This window comes from Acanthochromis polyacanthus, chromosome 16 (assembly GCF_021347895.1).
Source record: "Acanthochromis polyacanthus isolate Apoly-LR-REF ecotype Palm Island chromosome 16, KAUST_Apoly_ChrSc, whole genome shotgun sequence".
Taxonomy (NCBI): domain Eukaryota; kingdom Metazoa; phylum Chordata; class Actinopteri; family Pomacentridae; genus Acanthochromis; species Acanthochromis polyacanthus.
In genome coordinates this window covers 17852014-17865068 of record NC_067128.1, presented here as the reverse complement: position 1 = coordinate 17865068, position 13055 = coordinate 17852014, and the positions used below count along the sequence as shown (strand labels likewise).

Sequence of the window (13055 nt, the reverse complement as noted above, 5' to 3'; positions counted from 1 at the left end):
TATGCAGACATTCCATTAAAAATCAGCTTTTTTCCAGCTAGAAGAGTCATTTACCATATTAGCAATGTCTAGACTGTATTTGTGATTAGTTTGTTATCTTCATTGAAAAAAAGTCTTTCTTTCAAAAATAAGGACATTTCTAAGTGACTCCAAACTTTTGAACAGTAGTGGATGAACAATATTATATATACTGTAGATATGCCTTATATTTATCAATAGCTCAGTCTATGAAAAGTTAAGTCTCCTACATTTCAAACTAGTATCTTTTCTTTATTATTATTAGTTTTAAAACCGAGTTCAAAAACCAATGATATTTAATTTATAGCAAAACAAAACAGAGATTTCAGAAGCTGAAAACTGAATCTGTGTTTCATGTAACCATGAGGGCAATGTTGCACACGGATTACCAAAACAGTTTTAGTCCAAAACTGAACCTACGTTATGTATTTAGAAAAACACACTTGCAGTGCAAAAGAATGTTTTGAAATGTGAAAGCAAATAGAATGTGCTTACTTTTGTCATATGTAATCATGACTTTTCTAACATAAGTTAACCCAAAGTTTCAGCTCTCATTATGTATGATATAAATACAAGATCTGCTCCCATGTTTTGCTTCAGTACTTCTGTCCATCACACACGATAAAGGGAGCGGTACTTTTTCCTTTATTTTCTTTCTTTCTCTCTTTCCCCGGTGAGATACACAACGCTGCTGTTTGTCAGCTGTTAATTAAAAGGCAGGTTGTCATGACGATAAACGTGCTGTAACAAATTAATTTTCTTTCTGTCTGTATGGGTGAATGGACTCTACCCCCCTTGTCCTTCTCCCAAACACCCCAGGGAGAGTGTGTGTGTGTGTGTGTGTGTGTGTGTGTGTGTGTGTGTGTGTGTGTGTGTGTGTGTGTGTGTGTGTGTGTGTGTGTGTGTGTGTGTGTGTGTGTGTGTGTGTGTGTGTGTGTGTGTGTGTGTGTGTGTGTGCGCGTGCGCGTGCGCGCGCGTGCGTGTGCGTGCGTGTGCGTGTTCGTTCCAATGCATGTGGGTCTGCACACATGCATGATCCCCTAGAGGCCTGAGCAGATTGCTGCTGATGATGACTTTACCTGCATGACTGAGCTATGATAGCTTGGAAGCACAAACACACACGTAATCCCCTGCACAAATTACAGTAACACACACACACACACAGTACCGCAGTGAGCGCCTGTGATCAGGAAGCTACTGTTTCTCTCTCAAAGTTTTCTCCTTGTTTGTGACATACACGTATTTGACAGAAAGCATCATAAAGGATTTTGGAGTGTCATTTGTTGAAATGCGTACTTTCTGACTCTGCCTACTGATTCCTGGAAATTACACTGTCGATCCAACATTTAGACCATTTGCAATATCGGCGTGAAAATAGCCGAAGACGATACACAAAAGGCCAAACAAGATGTCTGATATAACCAAGTTTGGCATAAGAAGCATAATATCCAAGGTTATACTATTAGTGCTCCCAAATCTTCAATGTAACTTTTAGTTTTCCAAATCTGTTTTTCTTCTCTTGCTCTAATAATATGCCAGAAATTGTGCCAACATTAAATTAAAAGAACCAGAACACTTATAAAATCTAAAACATACCCATACCCACCTCAGATATTACTGAAAGAATATTCTTTCATAACAATTTTGATATACCCTCCAGCCAAAATCACATTTTTTACCTTGTGAACATGTCCACATGGTGTTTTTTTTTTTTTTATAAGCTTGAAGACACATCATGAGTGGAATAACAATCACTGTCATGACAGACTATTTCCACCTTGAACCTGCAGTGTATCAATGACAAAAACACAGATTCAGACACTTTCATACCTAACAAACCTAAGGAACCAGTCTTATAAACGTGACTTTCTGTATCATTGTTCTTTTGTAGAATCAGTTAAAACATGAATGACAATGTCTTGTCCTTGTGTAGTATAGAGTAACTATATACAGTTTGAGCAGAGTCAAAGCTGAGCTGGTGTGCTCTAGCTGCAGTGAATGGGGAGGGCTGGGCGAAGAGAGAGGCAGGGACTTCATAGAGCTACACATTGTGAAGGACGCAACAGTTAGGTACTGCATCTAAGCTCTTTTAATCTTAACCCTAAATGATTTTGAGAATGTTTTGCTCCTGTTCCATTTTTGCTCATCGCGGACTCATTTTTCACAGCACTGCCATGGACATAGCACAAACATGGCTAGAAGTAAAAGACAAAGTCATACCATGAATTGTTAAGAAAAATAAAGCAGAAATATAAACTACAGAAGTTGAATTCTTGATTATTGATTTTACAAAATTTGAAAATCCTGAAATCAGCATATATACCATATTTGCATATGCTCACAGGTGCTTAAACGTGGTGACTCTACATGCTGTAGATATGCCACTGCTACATTTTTACAACCTGTACAAACTAAATATTTGGACACTACTCTGCACATCAGCTGTAGAAAGCTCTAGATCAGTTCAGCTGGATAGTCCCGGACAGTTTATCATCCGATTTATGGCTGCAGCTGATTCACTCCTGGATTCACTGGATTTTTATTTTTTTTATAGAATCTGGGGCAAATAGTTTATATTTGGCAAATGTTTAAAGAGACATGTAGAATGAAGTGATTCTGGTTAAATTCTCTGGTTTTAAGCTTAAATTTGGTACATTTTTCCAGCTGAACAACACATCACACGATTTGTTTAACGACCATTGAAATCTTAAAAATCTGGACATTGTTTCTGTTTTTACAGTTCTGCTGGGATTTAGGCAATTATGAATGGAGGGGGAAAAACATACAAATATGCAACTTCACTTAGTTTAAATCACCAACTGAAGAGAGACTAAGACTTCAACGGATATCAGGGGATCTTTGGTGATATGACCTCTTTCTGACTTTTGAAAATAAAACTGAAGTGTTTATTCTGCTTATTTAATTGGTTTCAGCTGTTGTTACTGGAATGACTTCCCGGCTGTGCCTCCAGCTTACAGCTGGCTACCGACACAACACGCCCATAACGAGTACTATACTCCGCACAACCTCCTGTTTTCATTAAAATGCTAATTTTGAGGATATTAGGGGATTTTGACTTCTACATGAGCACAAGCTAATAACCTGCTCCTTGCTTGTCAGTGAACAGTTGCATGTTGCTCAGTATATTGTTCAGAAATTATTTACTTCCAGTGACAGTTCTGAATGATCTGTGGGATAAACAAACGCTCACCGCTTTACTAAGTGTCAGAGTTGGAATACGGTTCCTTTGGGAGAAACAAGTTAGACAGAAACATAATGACAGAAGGGAAAAATATTTCATACATGAATAGTTAAGAAGAAAAATCTGAAGTGCTCTTCAAACAGGATAGTTTGAAGGTGCAAGACATTCATTATGTAACCTTTATCCAGATCGAAGCAGGATAAATGTGTAAAACACTGACATACTTATAAATGATGCCCTATTAGCATCTCTCCTTCATCTCTGTCATTCTCCTCTCTCTGTTTTACTCTCAGCTCCTTCATTCTCCTTCCAACTTTTTTTCCTATCATCCCACTCTTGTATTCTCTCTCTGTCCTTGCTTACTTCATCCATCTTACAGAGAGTGACCCAGTATCTCCTTCTCTTTCAGGACATGGTACTGAAGGTCCACTCCACTCTCTGGCCTTGTTCTCTTTATTCCTTCTTGCTAGTTTTTCATTACTCTACCCTGCAGCTATCAACAGAGCCCAAGAGGGGCCACACGAAATAAGGCCACAGTTTAAAACTGAGTGTGCCTCTACATTGACTAAGCCCTGGTTGTTCGGTCGCTCTGTGTTAATCTCAGACAACAAGATAAACGCTGTTCTCTTAGACAGGAGGAGTCTCAGCTACTGTCGGCACTGGAACTATTGATTTGTCGAGACAAATTATTATGGGCCCCAACTTATGCAACAAGAGCAGCAAAGTGTCTGTTTGCTTTGAAGTGATGTTACCTTCATCTGAAAGGACAAGGTTCTTTCATTAAGTGCTTGTTTTTGATTATTATAGAAACCAGATGTTCTATTTGATTGCCATCTTACTAAATCTGTTTTTGGCTAGTTAATGGACATATGAAGAGTAGCTCAACTCCAGGCTGAAAAGAAGTGTTTCACTGCAATCTGCAGAGAAAATGCTCAGACCTGTTTCACATCTGACTGCACAGCGTCACTGATGACTGCAGTGAAGTCATTGCACCCTGCAGGAAGGTCAGACAACATTTTAAGAGGCATTAATGAACTCTGAGTCCCTCTACAGTCATTGCTTAAACCCCTAAAAGCTAATCTCTTTGTATCAGAGTTGCAAATTTTAAGATGTATTTCTAAATATGCAATGTCAAGCACAACCACACACCTTAGACTCTGCTCAAGCACTACAACTGGTCAACACTAGAATTCAGTGCACATCAGATTTACTAATAAAGTACCAGTTCACAACACGTCATCCCAAGACATCTCACATGGTAAGGTGACGAGATTACAAATTTCTAGAAAAATCCAACAAATCTAAACCGTTTCCTTTGAGCAAGCTCTTGGACGGAGGGGACACAGTGGCTACTTTGAAGCTACTTGTCACTTCACACTGGCAAGTTGTAATGTTGGAGATATTCAGAAATACATGTTCAAACCTGGAAGGATTCTCAAAAGGAATAATGATACAGAAAACCCCACTGTGCAAGTTGAAAGATTAATCTGAAATTAGTGTCCACTGTCTTCACTCTGTAATTCATTTTCCTCTTCATCTTAAATCAGCTTAGAAAAACACGCTCTCTATTTGGAGCAGAGGCTGTTCTGGGAAACTCTGGAATATCTTTAAATCAAACCAAGTTGCAATTCCATGCGGAATAAATGCTAGAATCTGATTAATCTCAGGAGATGGGCTCAAGTGATCACCAGTCAGATCATACTTTGAATGACAAGCTCCTAAGTAGGATAAAGGAACCTGCGCCAGCATGAAGGCACTCTGAATTAGTTGTGAAACGTTCAAAGAAAATGTTATGGAATTATTCATCAGTGCGGGAAATCTTGTCTTGATGTCCACCTGATTTATCTTCAAGAGACACTTGAAGCAGGCTCGGCTCGGCCACTTGCGGGGTCCAATAACTCAAGGGTACAGCACCTCGTAAAGGATCATAGACTGGCCCCGAGCTCACACATCTCCCACTCTTTCACTTTCTTCCTCTCTCTCTGACTCACTCTCTCCCTTTCCCTCCCTGTGCATAAACCCATTGATTGCCACTAACTGAGTGGAAAATGCTGCTAAGATCCGATTGATTTGTTCGTTTGATCTGCCGCAGACTCTGGCCCCATTAGAGCAAATCTGATGGCACTGCAGTCAGATGGACAGAGCCACGTTTGTCCCTTATTTTAGCTTTTAATATTAGAGTATAAGTTAAGAACTACATCTCTGAGACATTGCTTTAGGTGAACTATCCTATTGAAGGAGCACATTTAGAGAGAGAACTTTTGATGTGTTTTTTTTTCTCTCCTTTTATTCCTTAATGACAGATTTTTCTTTCAAAGGTTTTATCACTGACTTCTGAAAAGAAATAAGGGACAAGCACACATCTCTTGGTAAAGCAGTCATTAACTGTATATTCAGTAAAAAGACATTTTAGTTTCAGATGAAAGGACTGGGATTAGGCAAAGTTCTGAACATTGTTAATCTTTTTCAATGTGCTTGTGCTATATTGGCATTAAATAGAAAAATAGGCATTAACAGATAATTAGGAACAATGCAATATTGGCAAAGTAAGGGCTGCAGAGATTAATTTTTTTAAGGAAGGCCTTGGAGCTGTTTATTTTCTCCCTCTGGCTTTCAGTAATGACAGTTGTCTTTCAGTAATTGGATAATGATGAATAGTGATATTGTAAGCTAGACAACAAAAGAGTGTTGGCAAAATCACAACATTATTTGAATTAATAAAGTAAAGCAGAACATTTTCACACGTCATGTATAGAATGTGTTTATGTCCAGTTGTAATACAAGGCAGACATATACTTGTAGCATTGAACCACGTGGAAGTAAAATCGTATTTTCTGTCGCATGTGATTGCTTGTCTTGACACACACACACAATGCCTGTATGTTGTGTACGTGTTTCTCCCTACAGTATTAAGCTGCTGTGCTTTAGCAAGGATTGCTGTATAGCAGGATTTTACCAACTAACTGCTTCCTCAATTTCCTCTGACAGTTTTTGTCTCACTTTTTCACACAGACACATACACACACACACACACACACACACACACACACACACACACAGACAAGCAGTAGTTACTCCGTCGTTATCTGCTTTGGCCAGTATGTCCCATAGCTCTTCTATTAACATTCAGGCTGATAAAGCCCTTGCAAATCACTCCCACTGCATGGCATACTGACTGGCCTTAATGGGATGAGGCATTGTGTGACTGTGTGTGTATATGCGTGTGTGTGTGTGTGTGTTGGGTTTTGTCGAAGTGTCTGGATCTGTGCTCCACCCTGAAATTAGCTGCTCATTCCTCTCTACATCACGGTGATGATTGTATCCCACACACTGGCATATACGCGTCTAATTGGCCATAAATCATTCGAAACATGCTTGAATTTTCAGCTGCGAATGCCATGCTGACAAAAGACTTCACACAGATACAGTTTATTTCTCACTTTCTGTCTTTTTTCAACTTAGGAAGTACACTAGGTAGTCACTAAGCTCTCTCACCATTCTCCACCATCATGAAATGAGGTAACCTATGCAAAATATCTGATTTCGAGCTAAAATGCTGCTAAAAGCAATGCCATCATCTTAATGACGCTGCAAAACTTTCGAACCCACTGTGTTTCCTTATCTCGCAGAGGAAAATGTATTTAAAGAATGTTTGGGGCAGATTTGTTCCTTGAGCTGCAGGCTGAGACTGAAGCAATCAATCCTGGGCTCTTGGGGTCTTGGAGTTTGATTAATAGGTCTACATGGAGAATGGCTCTATTAGCGCAGCCTAGTGAAGTTGTCACACTTGGTGACCCTGTGAAGTGGCACTCTGTCATGGAGCCTTTTCGTCTAGATGTGATAGGAAAATGAACTTTTTAATCCAGTGCATGTGAGGAAATTCTCTGCTTAGCACAGACTGGTGAAGGCGTAATAACGTTTAAAGCAGCTGACTTGTATTTTTATTTAAACCTACTTGTGAGTGCAGCAGTGGAGTAAGAACCTTAATGGTGAACAAGAATGTAAAGAGTAGAGCTGAGCGTCATCTGCAAGGCTGCAGCAAATGGCACGAGAATTCTCAAAGGATCTTTTCTGTATGTAAATAAGCATGTATTGACAGGGAAATCATGAGAAAGCAGACTTTGAAAAGTGTCGTGTACAGAACATCAGATGGCTGATAGGATTAGAATGTGAAAATACTTTATCATCCAGAACTAATGCATGTTTTTGAGACACAAGTCAGTCCAACAGATGGCAGAAAACTGTGGTCACAGATGCCTACTGATTATTTCCGAAGTTGTATATGGCAATAAAAAATGACAATTAAGAAGACATATGTCTGAGTCAAGTTTTGCAGCCTTAATTTTTAAGTTCAAGTTATTGTCAAGACTGGGTCTAGGGGTCTTAGTGGATGAACAAATGGAGCAACCATCTAAGTGTTTTTACGCTGGCCGCAGTTCTGAATACACAAGTACATTCAGCAGGCACGCAGTCGTGGTTTTGGTAGTCTTACTGCCCTGAAGCACTTTTTAAGAACAAAGAAAAGGCGAGCATTCAGGGTGTACAGAGATTTCTCTTTTTAGTTGAAAAACACACCGCACGAATGCACACAGTCATTCTCAGTGCAGCACTCCTCTGTAGTAACCTAAGGCAGTGGAAGGTGGCCATGATTTAGGGCCTCTAATTAAGGTGCTAACTGTGAATCTATCGCAGTTCACATTTTCCCGGTGCCTCGGGGAGGAGAAGTGCGATACATTTCGAGACAGAGAGAAAGAGATAACAAAGCAAAGAAAATCAGAAGGAACACAGAGGTTACGGCATGGGTGAGGCAGAGGACAGTGAAAGGGAGAACACAATGGAAAACTGGACCAAAGTACAGGCTTTGTCCAACCACAGAGTACAAATGAATTGAAGGAGCTTCCTGACATAGTGTTAGAGGAGCACGAGAGGGCACATCCCGGTGTGACATGCTAATTTATGGAGATGGAATGCCTTTTCTGTTTTTCCAGGTTACTGCTTGGCACCACGGAATTAAAATCAGTGTTGTTGGCTCTGCAGAATGCACTGGGGGGTATAAAATTAGCAGGCTATGATTTGTTGTTTCAGAGTTGGCCAGGAAATAGCTGTGGGTGTAAAAGGTTGAATGATAAGAAGATTGGACATACCCCAAAAGAGGGGGCAAGACACCAAGAGGACTGCAATATATCCTCCAAATGAGAACTATTTTAAATCACAGCGGCATCAATCTGTAATGACCCAGTTTTTTTCTGGGTTGAGGCTTTGGATCATATCTGTGGCATGGACCCCTTGAGCACTTGTTTTTTCGTGGTTGAACTGAGTGTACAGTGTTGTGAACTAAATGTTGTTATTATCTTAAAGCAGGGGTGTCAAACTCATTTCAGTTCAGGGGCCACATTCAGCCCAATTTGATCTGAAGTGGGCCAGACAATCAACATCATAACATAATATCCAATGAATAACGACAACTCCTAATTTTTCCCTTTGTTTTAGTGCGTTAAAGTAAATTCTGACAATGTTCACTTTTAAAGAACTGTCCTTTTAAAAAAAACAAAACATTATGAACAACCTGAAATTTCTTCAGCAAAATAAGTGACATTTCAACAATATTAAGCCTCAGTCTATCATTTGTGTATCACAAAGACAGGTCACAGTGTCTACAAAGGCATTTTACAACTTGTCAAGATCTATAAACTATTTTAAATTCCCATTCATTTCCACATCTGTGTAGTAATCCTGACACATCACACCACACAAACTAAAGTAGGAACTATTAAGGAAAAAGGTTAAGTTGTCCCCCTGCCTTGGAAATGTAGAAAATTTATATACAGGGTGACACAAAAAAACGGGAACTTTTTAACAATCCAATAAAACCAAGAGTGATGGAAGAAAAATATTTTATTCATAGTAATTGAAACCCTAAAACATGCCATTTAAGAAACAATTATGGAATTTTCATTATTTTTTTAATTACTTCCTGTAGATGGCGTCCTCCTGTACGAATGCATTCTTGACATCTACCTGGGGCTATCTCAAGAGTAAAGTGTACACGACTTGACCAAGAAGTCTGGATGAGTTAAAACAGAGAATTCAGGATGAAATTCACAGTATCCCAGCTGAGATGTTGCAGCGGTCAATGAGGAATCTCAACAGCAGATTTCAAGAATGCATTCGTACAGGAGGACGCCATCTACTGGAAGGAATTTTTTATAAAAATGAAAATTTTCCATGTTTTAAGGTTTTCAATGACTATGAATAAAATATTTTTCTTCCATCACTCTTGGTTTTATTGGATTGTTTAATAAGTTCCTTTTTTTGTGTCACCTTGTACAAAACATATATAAAAGTTGTAGCACTGCATTAACAATAGGGTCATACTGAACCTGCTGACTGACATTTTATTGCACAATGTTCAGTGTCTTTAAATATTTTCACAAGAAGTATTCATTTTCACCTCTGTAATTTTTACTTTCCAAAGTCATACAGGGCCATATGTTTGACACCCGCCTTAAAGGATGCAATTTACAACAGAATAGAGTACACCGCCGTGCAACATCACTTAAATGTCAAATGATTCAAAAGTACCTCGGTGCTGAATATTGAATTATATCTCAGCTGACAACAGTATGTGGTCCTCTGAACAATCAAAAACAAAATCCTGAGAAATACCATATAAAATGAAAGCAACAAAGAGGAAACTATGTGAACATAGTGGACATCACAACTTTCTCAGTTTTAGCCCTGTACACTCAATCTATCTGCATGTTTGCGTCATGGCTCCACATGGAAAATAATTTGCTCGAGGAACTGGTGAAAACATAAAGGCAGATCAATGACCAAATAAAAAAAAGGCAGTGGTCATCCTCCCGTAGTGATGCCAGAAACAGTGAGCTGCTTTCACAATCTAGCAGGCAGCTGCTTCAGAGTTGTCTCAAGGGTTATCAGTGGCAATCACTTTCTGTGACAGCTCAGACAGTGTGATACCGTCCGCTTTTACCGGCGAATAATACCCCCGCTTACTGTTTGTTCAGTGGGGGTATTTTCGTTGTATTAAACCTGCTAAAGAACATAAAAAGAAGCCGTATTTATATCAGGAGCACATTCTATGGTCATGCCGAGGAAGATTGTCTGTCGTCAAAAATAAAGATAGACATACAAAACATTTAAGAATAAAGGATTTGAATTTCAATAAAGAAAGGTATACTGATTCTTGTTGCACTTCATGCCTCGTGCAGGATTTGTATTTTGAATATAGTAAGTCTCACTGTTACATTTTCATTTTCCATGAGAACAAATGCCCTGTTGTTCAAGTCAGAAGTAAAGCACTGACTGCAAGATAATACAGTTCTGAATCATTTGACATTTAGGTGATGTTGCACAGTGGTGTACTCACTTCTGTTGTATACTGTATGGAATCAAATGGTAAACTACTTCACAGTAAACGCACAGTTGTTGATGTGCTTACAGGACATACAGGAAATGTTTCTTCCTCCATCACGTGGCCAGGTCACAGCGTAGAGGCCACCGTACTCTTCTCTCTATGATTTCTCATTATTCCACTGGCAGATTGTGTTGTCAGGTGACTTGTTGCCTCCTGCATAGAGAAGAGTTGCGTGATTTCAAAGTATAAAAACAACAAGCTAAAAAAATGACAATAAAGCAGTCTTGCAAATGTTGCAACGTGCTCTTATTAAGGGATGCATGCATGCATTTTTGTTGGGTTACACTAAATATGAACTCAAACTTATATTGCACAAAAATTCTGCCGTCGCACCTTTGAGGTAATTATAGCTTTTAAAGAGGGCATATGTAGAATCAAAGTTTGTGTTTGTTTTTAAATGTGTCCACAGATTTCATAACCAGGAGTGTGACAAACTTTTGTCCAGCTGTTATGGGATTATAGAGGCTTAAATTTCAATTTTACTAAACTTTTTCAACTGTTTCCTTAAAAGTTTATTACACTTAAGTATCCTCTGGAACAAAAAAATAGTGGATAATATTATAATACTATGGTATATTTACAACAAAGACAAAGGAAAAGACCACTGTAATTAAATTCTGCATGGCCTGATGTGATGTGTGGCTGATAATAGATATAAAACTGGATAAAATATGTTCCAAGCAAATGAACTACAGTCTGTAAAAAAGGATTCCTGTAGCCAAACAAATTGCATCAAATCACTTCTATCAGAGGTGGCTGCTTTCTTGCCTTATAACGAAAGTTCAATATCAGCTTTGATGCATTGGAATAGGACATGATCCCTTTAAAGTCCTCTGGCTCGAGGTCACCACTTTCAATCTGGTTTTTGAAGAGAATTACTGGATGTTTTCCGGTGTGCTGCGTTCCACTAATACTGTTTGGTTGTAAAGGATGCCTCATCAGCACAACCTTTTATCCAACGATAAAGAGTAAGAGACACCGTTGTGACTAGATTTAGGAAACTTTTCACAAGGCCAGAATTTGGTATAAACCGTGATATTCCTGGCTTTTGAAAGTAAGGCTCAAGAAAACCGTTGTCATTGTACAGTAGATGTCATTGAGGGATAGTTTCTAGAAATTAAGGAGAGCTAAAACTCTTTGTCAGGTCATTATTGAAATTGAGGATAGTGCTCATTTTTGCTAACTTACCTGATTAAATAAAGGTTAAATAAATAAAAATAAAACTTTAACCGCTTGTACAGTATTTTTATGATATTGCAGTATAGTCTGTACTTCAAGAGGTCCTAACCCAGATATGTTTGAAAGCTTAGAGCCAATAAGTCCCATTACATCCCATGTGAGAAAAGGGATGTAGAGCCCGCTGGTGTTAACAGAGCTCTGGAAACTGGGCCACCAGGACATATGCCTCAGTAGTCAAACACAACAGTGGACACAGATGGACTAACACAGTTCTATTGTACTGTAAATGAATGAATGCCAGTTTCCAGGCCTAATACAGAAGGTGACCGAAACAATAAAGACTTTCCATCAGAACACCAGACTTGTCCTTCAGTAGCTATTGAAGCAGTTAAATTTAGCCCAAAATGGAGCAGAGGCAGCTCTCTGACCCACAGTTGCTTTTGGGTTTACCGTATTAATTAAGCAGCCGTGCAGAGGAAACAGACTCGCATTTCTTGGTTTGTGTCCATCAGATTTCTTCACCCACCTCTTCCTGCTGTCGTCTGTTTTGTAGCAACAGCTGTTGTCTTTCTCTTAGGTGCTGTTTGTACAGTGTACAGATAATTGCATTTAGAGAGGTCACTTTGAAAATGAACCCATGGTGAGTAAAAATGAACCTGAAGCAAAAAATGCAGAGAAGCTGCTTATGTATTCCTGCAGCTCTATGGAAACAGAACAACGTCTAGAAACAGAAAGAACTCGGACGTCTTCTGTGCCGTATTACAGTTTCACTGCCATGAATCCCAAAAATAGAAAACTTTTTTATTATTGTTATTCACTTTACAAAAATGACAGAAATCTAGAATTAAAAAGAATTGTCAATATATGGATTTCTTCATTTTGTTTTTTAAGACAAAATGCCTTTCACGCTTGCGTACGTGTTTTGGGGTGCCGAAGGTTACATTTAAACAGACATTTTTTAAATTCATTTGAAACCAGCTACCTTTAAACTTCATTGTAGATCCAAACTGCTTATTTGTGGTACTTCTTCTGTCTTTCAATGTTGACGAGCTACGCCGTTCAAACCTGTTGCACTTATTGTATGTATAATAAATTTAACTTCAAACATTTGATTAGAAAAGTTGAAATGACAGCTGAAATCATATTTCAAGTTGGAGTTCAAGTTATGGCTAGAAGAACAGCAAAAATCCTTTTGATTTGAAAATGAGTGTGTTTTGT

At 38.7% G+C, this 13055-nt stretch overlaps 1 protein-coding gene across 1 annotated transcript in view; it reads left to right on the top strand.

Annotated features, from left to right (window-relative positions):
* Nucleotides 1-13055, top strand: part of man1a1 (mannosidase, alpha, class 1A, member 1) — a 164207-nt gene that overhangs the window by 121796 nt on the left and 29356 nt on the right. The window lies entirely within an intron of this gene.